This window comes from Zalophus californianus, chromosome 9 (genome assembly GCF_009762305.2).
Source record: "Zalophus californianus isolate mZalCal1 chromosome 9, mZalCal1.pri.v2, whole genome shotgun sequence".
NCBI classification, from domain to species: Eukaryota; Metazoa; Chordata; class Mammalia; order Carnivora; family Otariidae; genus Zalophus; species Zalophus californianus.
Window position 1 is genome coordinate 101,197,320 of NC_045603.1, and position 12,458 is coordinate 101,209,777.

A 12,458-nucleotide genomic window follows, 5' to 3' on the forward strand; every position below is an offset into this window, starting at 1 on the left:
CTTGGTCAACCCATGATATGCGGGGCATCTACCCTCAGTCTCCCCATGACTGCTTCTTCTCCCTAAATGTCCTGTTAGATTCCTTTTTTTTTTTTTAGATTTTATTTATTTATTTGAGAGAGAGAGAGAGCACAAGCGGGGGGGGGGGGCAGAGGGAAAGAGAAGCAGGCTCCCCGCTGAGCAGGGAGCCCAATGCGGGGCTCGATCCCAGGACCCTGGGATCATGACCTGAGCCGAAGGCAGACGCTTAACAACTAAGCCACCCAGGCATCCCATCCTGTTCGATTCCTATGTAGACACCAGTCCACTGTTTGCTATTTCAGGCTAGCAGAGCTGCTGGCCCTCTCAGCGTACTGGCTTTTGAGATCACCATTTAAACTGATACTGCTCCTAATTAAGTGAGACCACTCTGGTCGTGGCAAAAATCTGCTGGTTTTTACAAGCTCTCCTGACTGAACTCTGAAACAACAGAACTGCGGGGATCGGAACAGCTCCAGGCAAGAACATTATAGAGTCTTGCTGACCTTACTCAAAATTCAGTAATTTTCATAAACAGCCACTTCTCAGTTTGTTGGGTATCACCAGTCAATTTCCAGGGTGCTGAAATGGTTGTCTTTGACAGTTCTGACCAAGCATTATAATTGCTTTTTGGAGACATGGTTTGTCAAGCTCTTCACAGTCTCATGCTAGAAGTTTCTCTCTGAGCAGGATGTTTTTATAGTGTCTTTCCCAAGCCTGGGGATGTGATGTGCAAGAAAGGTAAGAGCTCTGGGCTGACAGCTTTCCAGTCTGGACTCTGCCACTTACTAGCTCTTGTCCTCTGCAGTTTTCCTACTAGAAAAGCAATGGGGGTCAGACAGGGTGGTTTCCACAGCTCCTTCCATTCTGAAAATGTTAAATTTCTAATAGAATTTCCCTAGTAAATTTACACAGTGGACCTAAAAAGATTAACTGATTTCATCCTTTCTATAATCCTGATGTCATTTTTTAAAAAAAAGATCTTATTTATTTGAGAGAGAGAGAGAGATGGGGAGCACGTACACACGAGTGAGTGGAGGGGCAGAGGGAGAGGGGGAGAGAGAATCTCAAGCAGACTCCCCGATCAGTGCAGAGTCGGATGCGGGGTTTGATCACAAGACCCTGAGATCAAGACCGGAGCCAAAACCAAGAATCAGGACACTTAACCGACTGAGCCACCCAGGCACCCCAACCCGATGTCATTTTTATCCAAAATTTTCTCTCTAAGGAAATTTTTAAGTGTGTGCTCCTTCTAAGAAGAGGTAATGGTCCTTTGACTCCAGTAGAAAGGAAAGGCTATTGATTTTTTTTCTCTCTTTCCTTCTTTTCCTTCTCTTGTCTTTTTTTTTTTTTTAAAGATTTTATTTATTTATTCGAGAGGCAGTGAGCAAGAGAGAGAACACAAGCAGGGGAGGGGCAGAGGGAGAAGCAGGTTCCCCACTGAGCAGGGAGCCTGATTCGGGGCTGGATCCCAGGACCCTGGGATCATGACCTGAGCTGAAGGCAGACACTTAACCGACTGAGCCACCTAGGCGCCCCTTCCCTTGTCTTCTTTCTCCGTCCCTCCCTCCCTCTCTCTTGCCCCTCATATACTCTTCCATCCTGACATGGTGAGCTCGGATGTCCTATCAGGCATTATACGAAGCACTTCTTACACAAATTATCTCACTTACTTTTCACAACAACCTTTGTAGGTGGGTCCTGTTCATTACTACCTTTTACAGATCAGACAACTGAAGATCAGAAAAAGTCCCTAGCTGGCTCAAAGCTGAATAGTTAGCGTCTACCTCTCAATCCCCTCCCATTCCACAGCTCACTGCTGCACGGGTAAACAGGATCTGAGGTGGCCGGTTATGCAGTTCTGTCTCCAAGAGAAGTGGCTGGGAGCTGAGGGAAGAAGAAGGCCCTCCTGCCTGAGAGCCATGAGCCATGGCTTCCAGCAGCGTAAGAGCTGCGCCTGGCCCTGACTTTGGATGGAGATGGTAGGCAGAGAAAACCAAGTCAGCGAGCCACGGTTGCTCGAAAGTCAATGTGGGGCTCTTTATGGCTTCTTTATGGGTGAGTAGCGACAAGCAAGCCTGGCGGTTGTTGAGGGCTTTGGAGGCCAACCCAACGATTTTTATTTTATTTTATTTTTGAATTTTATAAAACGGGTGTTCCTGGAAGGTTTTGTTGTGCAGGGAAGGGACGTGTCTGGAGCTGTGCCTTACAAATAGCATCATCCCGCAGTTGTGTGTGGGCTGCATTGGATGGAGGAGGGATTGAGAAAACACAGTCAAGGTCATGGTCCAGAGAGAGGTTCTGAAACCTAGCTAAGGGGATAAATGAGACAAGATATGGGGCAAGAGACATTACAGAAGAAATTCCGCAGGACGTAAGAAGACTTTCAACCTTCAAAATAGAAGTCAAAATTCCATGATAACCCTTGAGATTTTATTTCTATTTAGCTATTTTAGAGCCTCTGGACTGTGTGTCCTGGAGATCAGGTCAAGCAGTTGCTGTTTTGATTATTTTTGTTCTCTAATGGGTCAAGAGATGGCTGTATATTTTTTTCAATAGAGTTTTGTCTATTTTCTATTTGTGTTTTGTCTTCTCAAATTCCAAATTGTCAGCTCGTATAATTTGTGATATCTAAAATCTAGTACTGGTTGAGAGCACCAGCTTAGAAAAACCATTTGTTTTTCCTTTACCAAAACAAAACTTCTTCCCCAAATGGCAATGTTCCTGACCAGCTTTTGATGGTGGAAGAACTAGGTAATTTGGAGCCATCCCATAATGTAAGGGGCGGCAGCTTCCCTTTGTTGTCACTGCTCTCAGGAGCAATTGGGTTCCATCCACCAGACTCGGCTTGAAAACGTTTCTTGGCTTATGGAACCCCCTTTTACTTTCCTCTGTTTCTGATCGCTTTATTTATTACATTAGTAGCCAGGGTACTGCAGTCGGGTTTTGTGTGCATGCGTATGCATGTGTGAGAAAGCAACCTCGTGAGGACAGAAGAGCTGTCCTTTCCTTTCTCAAACATTCTATAAATAGCAGGGCACCTGGGTGGCTCAGTCGGTTAAGCGTCTGCCTTCAGCTCAGGTCATGATCCCGGGGTCCTGGGATTGAGCCCTGCATCAGGCTCCCTGCTCAGTGGGGAATCTGCTTCTCCTTCTGCCCCTCCCCCCTGCTCATGCTCTCTCTCTCTCTCTCTCTTTCAAATAAATAAATAAAATTTTTTTTAAAATTCTATAAATACCAAAATAGTAGATATAAAACATTAATTTCATCATTCCCACAGGAGCTAATTCTACCTCTATTTCCCTGCACTTTTGGGGCAATACATTACTCATTGTAGAGCCTTTACATTTTTTTAGCAGACGTAATGATATGGATCTACTGTCCTTTAAGGGACACCGTTGATTAAGTGGCACTTTTTCTTTCCCTGCTCCATAAATGGGAAATTCAGAAATTCCTGATAGGAAGAACAATATCCCACCCAAGGTCGCATCAGAGGCCCCTTGTAGAGAATGGGGTGGAATGAAATCCTGCCCTCATTGACGGGAGAGGTCAAGTCACCGCGGAAGTTAGTCAAGTCGCCCTGGACCCTAGTTACCCACTGCAGGATAGATGGGATTGGCTCTGTGACTTAGTTCTTTTTCAGCTCCCTAACTACAACTCTGTCTGAATGATGAAGCCCATTCTTGCTACGGGAGAGAGGGAAGAAAGTCATTGCTCATGTCTTACTTGTCCAGCCTCTGAAGGACTTCAGATTGGCGAAGCCCGCAGGGACAGTTCATGGCTTTCATAAATATCCTCAAGGAGGCCCTACTTTTCCTACATTCTACATTTCATTTTTTTTGAGATTTTATTTATTTGAGAGCTAGCGAGAGTGGAGAGAGAGCATGAGTGGGGTGAGGGGCAGAGGGAGAAGCAGACTCCCCACTGAGCAGGGAGCCCAGTGTGGGGGCTCAACCCTGGGACTCCGGGATTATGACCTGAGCCCAAGGCAGATGCTTAACTGACTAACATCCCAGGTGTCCCATAGCTTTATGTTTCTTTTTTTTCTTTTTTTTTTCAAGATATTTATTTATTTGTCAGAGAGATAGAGCACAGGCAGCGGGGAGCGGCAGGCAGAGGGGGAAAGGGAGAAGCAGGCTCCCCGAGAGCAAGGAGCCCGATGCGGGACTCAATCCCAGGACCCCAGGATCATGACCTGAGCTGGAGGCAGATGCTTAACCGACTGAGCCCCCCGGGTGCCCCATAGCTTTATGTTTCAGTAAGAGCTGTGAGCCTGACTTGGCCCCTGCAATCTCATAGAAAATGTCTCCTTTTCCCTCCCTCCTTCCCCCCAAGCCCAGCATTTTCCAAGAGGAGAAAGTTGGAAGAGGCAGACATAGGGCAGTCTCCCCTGGGGTCCACTTGGCCTGGCGGAGCTCACTGGCCCCCTGCCGCTCAGCAACTGTCTGACGGGGACTTCAGCGGGGGTGGCGGGGTGGCGGGGGAGGCTCTGGGAGGCGGGGCAGACACTGCCGCTCTGCAGGGCACCTGGAAGAGTCAATATTGAAAAGTCTGTTTGTTCTTTTGGCTTCCACCTGTTGGCAACTCCATAATCATAGCCACTCATAATAAGGAAGAAGGGACAGCGGGGGAATTCCTGTACTGGGACAGTGAACGTTTCCACTGTTTTCTCCCAGGGCGGAGGGGGGGCCGGACCAGGAGAGCCAAAGGGCCTTCAGCTGCGAGCAGTATGTGAGCAAGAAAACATAGAGATGCCAGGAGGGAAGCTCCCGTGGAGCTTAAAGATGACTCAGGGAGCGCACTTCTGGGAAGTGTCCCTGTGCCCTTCAAGCCTACCTGCTACTCTCCCGTATTGGGTGCTCCCCTCCCGCACAGCAGAGGAGGCAGCAACTCACAGCACAGGTGTCTAAATGCTCCCCACCCCACTGGCTTACTCAGACCCTCAGCCATTACTTATGGTCCTGTGTCTTAGAGAACACCGCCGTCACCCAGGAGCTCCCTCCCCCTGCCTCTCTCCTCATCCTTCTACATCTCTATCTCCCTCCCCTGGTTCTGAGATTAAGGGGCTTCCCCAGCCCCTCTTATGCCTCCAGTCCCGTTGCCTCTTCTGGAACCAGGACCTTTGACCCCTCCGCACTCAGCATCCTTTCTTTCTTCATCAGATTCTTGACCACGATCTACAAACACTTCTGAGTCTCCTGTGCATTTCTCTAGCCTCCGCTGCCAGCCTCCTTCCTCACGTCTCCATTTCCTCACTTCCCATCCACTCCCAAGGCTTCCAGCACTCCCCTCAAAATAAAAACGAAAACACAATGCAGCAAAACCCCTGTTGTAGGACCAGCAGAAAGGGAGAGAGAAAGGGGGTGCTATCATGTGCACCAGCACCAGAATGGTCTGCCCACCAAGAAGAGGCTGGGGAAAGATTCGTGGAGAAGGGGACATTTCAGTGGGGCCTGGATGCATGCGTAGGAGTTTCACAGGCAGACAAGGAAGGGAAAGGGCATTCCAGGCAACGCAAGAACTCCCAGCGGCCGCTGTTGGGCAACAGCGTGTGTGCCTAGTAGGGGGGCCTGTATGTGTGTTTGGGGGAGACTGGGCGAGGCTGGAAAATTAGCTGGTGGCCAGAGAGTTTGCCCTGGAGGGCCTTGTGTACCACACTGAGGGGTATCCTTCAGCCTGAACCTTGGGAGGCCTCTGGAGATTTATTTAATGCTTTATTAATAAATATGTATTGGATAATTTATGACATGGGCATGCGTGCCTACAGTTCACTGTATGGAAGAGGCTGGAAAAGCATAAAGGACAGAATGCACGCAGGTAACAGCGGGAGTGGACCTGGATGTGGTGGGTTTTTCACAGGTGCAGACCCACAGGGAGAGAAAAGCAGGGCTCCTGCGGGCTGTGCAGCCTGTAAACATTCTGGAACCAGGGCAAGGGGCCCAGTGGGACTCGGGAACAGAGGGGCGCGGGAAGTCTGACCAGTCAGGCAGGCTAAGTCAGCAGCAGCCCCGCCCTCAGCACCCAGGCTCCCTGGCAGTCTGAGGTCGCCTCCCGCCCGCGCAGACCCCACCGCGCGGCGCGTGCGGATCCCGGAGGGCACCCAGGGGGCGGCGGCGCCCACAGCCGGGGCTCCAGGCGCGCCGCTGCCACTTCTGTGGCGCCGGGGGCTGGGCCAGCCGGCGCGGATTGGGGCGGAGAAAGTGGAGCAGCCGGGCCTGGCAAGAGGTTACCCGACAGCTGTGAGCCGAACCCGCGGCGCGGGCGGTAGGAGGGAAGGCGGCGACGCCCAAGGTACAGGGGTGGAGTAGGGTTGGAGGGTTGCAGGGTGCGCGCTTCTCCTGCCCCCTCTGCCCGGGGCAGCCGGGGACCCGGCGCTTCCTCCCTGTTCCCCGGGGCAGCCAAGTGTGCGCGTCTGTGTGTGCAGCACATGGAATTGGGAGGCGGGTAAAAGGGAGGCAGGGGAGGCTTGTGCCCCACCCCAGGGGAACAGAGAGGCGCCCCCACCCCTGCCCCCAGGCCTGACCTGGCCCTTGCTCCCTGGTCGCGCAGATGGAGGGTGACTGGAGGAGGACAGAGAAGCCCTGGGGTTGAGATCAGGAAGGACCTCAGGGACCCTTTTGCCACACCCAGCCTCTTCATTCAGATGGGGAAAGTGAGGCTCAGAGAGAAGTGACTCGCCCAAGGTCACAGGTCTAGAAAGGAGAACCCACTTGCAGGTCATTGCTGCTAGGAGCTCTTGCCATGTGGGTCAGGACAGCAGCATGGCTGTTGCCTTGTGTAAAACAAAAGAACTGAAAGAGAGAGAGACAGAATCAGAAGACCAAGAGACAGAAAGAGAACCTCCCAGAGCAGAGGAAGTGGGTCAGGAAATGGGCTGCTACTGGGGCTGCACTTCCTCCCCGGCCGTTCCTGCTGTGGTCTGGGCACGTGACGCAGCGGGCCCTGCTGACTCTGGCCCAGGTGCCTGTGCCTGCGTGCCTGTGTGTGTGTGCGTGTGCACGTGTGCGTATGTGTATGCATGCACCGCCACGTAGTGAGTCTCCCGGAGCATTTGGGAAAGCCCGTTGTATGTCTGTGCACTTACACACAGTGGACTGGTGGGGGACCTGCCCCGTGTTTGACTCTGAGGTTTTCATGGACAGGTTCTGGCATGGAAGGGACCCTTTTAAAGCCGTTATTGTTCTTTTTGTTTAATTTCCTTTAAACAACACACACATACACAAAGTGGCCCGTTATTTCCACTCATATCCATCCAGTGGCCAGGTGATTTCTTTGACATCTCAGATTGTTTCCTTTCCTTTAACAGAAATTTGGTGAGGCCCAGTTGATTTAGAGCCCAAAAGTGTCCCAGCCACGGGGGGTGCAGGGTCTGTGGGAGCTGCCAGTCAATTCAGACGTCCCACCCGCTGAGGTGTGAACAGGGAGGAAGCAGAGAGGAGGGGGTGGCCCTGGGAGAAGAGGAAGGGGGGGGCACGGTGAAGAGAAGAAGGAGCCTCTGAGCCCATGGCACGGACCACTCTTTGGGGACCCGCACTTCAGGAATAGGGTTCCCTAGTGCGCAGAGAGGCGGCACAAAGCAGGGAGATCACCAGATGGACATAACAAAAGACAAGAGCTCGTCAGCCTGATAATTTCTCATGCAATCTATTCACTTTTGAGAGTGAAAGTAAGAGTGTTAGTTGCCTCTGGCAGGACACCCTGGACAGACGGGTCAGCCTCGTGGCAGCCAGTACACATTCAGGGGCAGACATGGGTTTCCTGGCTTAAACCTTGCTACAGCCCAGTTGCCCTGCTGTCCTTCCCATTTTATAGAAAAATTAACTGAGGAACAGAGAGGCAAACTATCATGCCCAAGGTCACACAGCCGGGAAGTGGTAGAGGTCGAATTGGACCCCGGGCAGGGTGGCTATTCCAGAGCCTGGACCTTCAGTATCGTATGACCCTAACCCTCCATTCACCACCAGCATTAAGATAGAGGGGACTCCCGCGTCCCCGGCCAGGACTCAGCATGGGAGCTTTTGGCTCCTTGTTTCCCCTTAACAGCCGCTCTCGGTGGTCCACTTAGCCTGACTTTATCTGGATAACAGGACAGCTGTGGTTGAAGGTGAAGTGACTAGGGGTGTGAGGAAGGAAGCATGCTGTGGGCTTGGTCCTCTGCAGGCCCTGCACCTTGTTCGGGTGCTCTTGGCCCCCAGTTTCTAGGTTCTGACTCATTCTTGCCTGGTAACCACTCTGGCTTTTCAGATCCGGTCCCTGAGGATGGGACCCGTATGGACTGGGTTAGACATAGCAGGATCCTCTCGAAGGCCCGTGTTGGGAGTGGGGTCCTCAACACCCTTGTCTGCCTGGGGTGACCCGAGGGGGCCTCGTCTGATGGACAGAGTGACATCCAGGGGCCTCTCCCCGCCTGAAGAATATAGGATTTTCTTCTGTGACAAATTCTCGTGGAGACGACGTATTCCCTTTGTCGGTTTGTTTTGGGACCAGTCCTGGCTTTCTCAAAATGTCAGTGAGGCACTTTCTTCCCCGTCCTGCTTGTTGACACATCCGGGATGGGCTGGCTGAGGGAGGTGTTGCTGGAGGCAGGGCGCCTGACCCTGGGTGATGCTCCAGGCGCTTGTTGGACCTGCAGGAAGGGAGGAGCAGCTAGGCTGCCCACGTGGTTCAGGTTCCAAGGACCTCTGCCCCACTGAACTTGGGCCAAAGACCCTTTGTTCACGAAACAGAGCTGCTCCGCCTCGGTGGCTGGGCCTGAGAAACTGTGGGAGGGAAGGACCTGTTCCTTTTGTAAGGGAGCTCCCCGGCTTGGCTCAGCACCCAGCCCTGGCTCCTGGCACTTCCCCGGGTCTGCAATTCTCGGCCCTACTGGGCTCGGGTTAAAGGTGGGAAAGCGGGACTTAGCACCAGACTGGGGTGCGCCGGCATCGGGGGAAGGAGGAGGCTGGCGACAGAGGCTCAATTACCAGGGCAGACAAGAAGAAAATCTCCCATTAGCTGCATGATGGGTTTATTTTCACATTATTTATTTTAGAGATTGCTCCGTGTTGAGATCCAGGATTTGCAGCTGGCCCAGGTACACGGATGGAGCTTTGCCACGTTGAACCCACATAACCACACACCTGCACCCACTGGGAGGGAAGGGGCGGAAGGCCGACTTGCTGGAGCCCTACCCTGAGCAAACACGGAAACTCAGGGACCCTCTTGCCCCTGCAGCTGGAGGCTGGATGCAGAGAGAGGAACCAGGCGTGGCTGAGAGCTGGGTACAAGTGAACTCGTTCAACCCTTATTCCAGCCTCATGAGATAGGTACTATTATTATCATTCTCCCCATTTTTATAGATGAGGAAGCCGGTGGAGTAACGTGCCCAAAGGTCATACAGCTAATAAGAGGCCAGTCTGGGCTTTGAACCCCTGCAGCCTGGCCCCGGGGCCATGGCCTCAACCATTCCTCAGGCTGCCCCTGTGATTGTTGAGCCCAGAACCAGAACCACACATGTTCTGACCCTAACCAGCCATGTGTCCTCAGCCTGAGTTTCTTCCCTCTTCAGTGAAATGGGAATAAGTACCCGCCAGTCCATTTCAGGTGAGCTAATGGGTAGGAAAGAGCACCCTGGGGAAGGCTTTCATGGTCCCTTTGGTTGGGGTAGCTTTACCTATTTAGCATTTGCTGTTGACCTCCAGGGTCTGGGGCTTCCTCCCCCCTCATCGGTCCTGGTCAGTGTGTGAGTCTTAGACTGAAATGCCCCAGAGGGCAGGGACAGCCTGTCTCACCTAATCAGCATCTGTGTTTACAGAGCCCCTTTGGGGCCACCTAAGGGTTCCCAGGGGATCTGGTTTAAGAAGAGAGGGCCTGTTCTCTCGGAGGGATGGGCTCCAAAGATAGCCAGTGCTGTTGGAGTTCAGAGCGGGTGGCGCCAAGCACATTTGAGCTGGACCCAGAAGAGTGGGTCCACTTCAGAAAGACACAGAGAAAATGGAGGCATTGGAGGTAGGGCCTGGGACAGAGCGCAAAGCACAGTGGGCAGAGACATGTGGGTGGGTGGCAGGAGGGCCCTACAGGGGGCCATGTCACTGACTGTGTCCAGCTTCCAGCAGAACGCTGCACTCATCACTGCCCCTGGGGCTTTTTTTTTTTTTTTTTTAAGATTTTATTTATTTGACAGAGAGAGACACAGCGAGAGAGGGAACACAAGCAGGGGGAGTGGGAGAGGGAGAAGCAGGCTTCCCGCGGAGCAGGGAGCCCGATGCGGGGCTCGATCCCAGGACCCTGGGACCATGACCTGAGCCGAAGGCAGACGCTTAACGACTGAGCCACTCAGGCGCCCCCCCCTGGGGCTTTTAAGGACAGCTGGGAAATGCTGTTGGGCTCCGGTGTGTGGCCAGGAGCAGGCCACAGGACATTTGCTGCAGCCCTGCTCTGAGGCACAGGACGGCCCTTTACTCTCTGGAATGGCGGCACCCAGGCTGGCATGCCTTTCTGCGGACATCAGAGAGGTCATGGCCACAGGGGTCAGAGCCACTGGCCAGAGAGGCTACTTGTACTTCCAGCCAGGGTGTGTTTTTCTGCGGGGAAGGCGGAGGTGGGGTGTCGAAGCTGCTCTGTTTATAACCTGAGCGTGGGCTGAGAGTTAGGGGCATTCTTCCCAAAGGCAAGGGTTCTCTCTGAACAAGACACCAGCCCCACTGGCCCCGGAGAACCTGGAGGGGAAGGAGAGGAGATCCTTGGAAGTTTCCTTCTGTTTCTTCTGAATTATGCTCAGAAATAACTATCAGGGAGATACCGTCAGGAAAGACAAATTGTTCCACATAAGAATCTTAGATCGTTCTCTGATGCCATGGTCTGTGGTAGGTGTGGGTTTTCAGGTCTTTCAGGAGCTTGTATTAAACAGATGTCCTGGGTTAAGGATCAGCTCCACGTGATGGAGGTGGTAGCCTTCAGGTTGACGTCTGGGTGCACGGACATTGCCTTCCTTCGAATCCCCCAGAGAGAAGCTGACCCTAACTCTCCTTTATGTTACTCTTGTTTTAATGTCTTCAGTGGGCTGAGAGTTGACTTTTAGGGTACTGCTTTATTTTATTTCTTTATTTTTTTTTTAGAGAGAGAGAAAGAGAGAACACGTGAGCAGGGAGGGGCAGAGGGATAAGGAGAGAGAATCTTAAGCAGGCTCCAACCTTGGTGTGGAGCGCGACGAAGGGCTCCATCTCATGACCCTGAGATCATGACCTGAGTGGAATCCAAGAGTCGGGTGCTTAACCAACTGAGCGACCCAGGCACTGCTATTTTTGAATTTTTTGTGGTAACTTGGTCTTTTTTTTTTAATTGGAGTAAAATATACAGGACATAAAATTGACAGTTTTAACCATTTTTAAGTGTGCAGTCCAGTGGCATCATTAAGAACACTCAGTGTTGTGCGGCTACCACCACCACCACCACCAGAGCTTTCTTCAGCCTCCCAACTGATGGGGTTTGGTATGAACCCTGACCCCTGAGAGGTCCACAATCTTGCCCTGTCTCAGCTTCCTTTCCCACAGTGGCCTGGCCATCAGATGGCATCAGATGCCCCCTCCACTTGGGCAATCTTTCTGCTGCTCTTCCTTGTTACTTTCTGGTTTTTGTGTTTGTTTTTGTTTTTATTCTCTGCTTCCGCCACACGAGACTGTCCTTTTTGGGCTGGGTTCTGTGCTGAGCACTTTAGACAGCACCTCGTGTATTTCTCCCGCCGATCCTATATGGTAGTTATTAGCATGCACCCCTTTGAGATGAGGAAGTTGCATCTGAGATGCAACATCCCATGGCCACGGGAATGTCAGAGGCAGGGTTTGACTCTGGACTCTCTGATCTTCCTCCCTCGTCTAGGTGGGACTGTCACTGTCTAGAATCAAGCACAGCCAGCCCTGCCTCACATGTTAGTGTCGACCCCAGAAGGTTTCTAGAATCTGGGTATGTATTACATGAACCATCTTCCATTAGGATTCTTAACTAGAGCCTTTAGCCAAAAAGGATTTACTTGAAAATAGCTTAATTACATACCATAGATAAACTGCTAATGGAATTTACCAAACTGCTAAATTAAGCTCTTCAAGTAATTACACACGTACTGTAAAGTGCAAGTTTAACTTTGACCATGGGTCCTCCCCAGGCAGAGAGACAGCGAATCCTCTCTGGTGGCAGGGGCTTGGTCACCCTGTCAGTTCTTATTCTTAATCATGATGGGTTGTGCTGTTCTGGCCCCTCCTGGTGTCCTGATGTAGCTTGACTCTGTATTTACTCAGGACAAGGTAATGTATCCCTACGGCGTGGTTGTCCTGGCTGCAAATATGCCAGAATGTGTTTCCCGTTTCTCCAGCAGACACTCTTTCTAGCACTTTTATCTTCTGCAGTGTGTCTCTCTGGCACCTTCCCTGCTGCTTGTCATCACCTTCTTTGGACTGTGCTTGCCC

The 12,458-nt window shown here is 51.9% G+C and overlaps 1 protein-coding gene across 6 annotated transcripts in view; it reads left to right on the forward strand.

Moving 5' to 3' along the window:
• The first annotated feature begins 6,134 nt into the window (after positions 1 to 6,134).
• The window catches only part of CRACR2A (calcium release activated channel regulator 2A), a 125,917-nt gene continuing 119,593 nt past the window's right edge, over positions 6,135 to 12,458 (forward strand). For all 6 annotated transcript variants that reach the window (XM_027591631.2, XM_027591632.2, XM_027591634.2 and 3 more), the window contains exon 1: positions 6,135 to 6,309. The gene's annotated coding sequence lies outside the window, so the exon portion shown is untranslated. The remainder of the gene's footprint in view (positions 6,310 to 12,458) is intronic.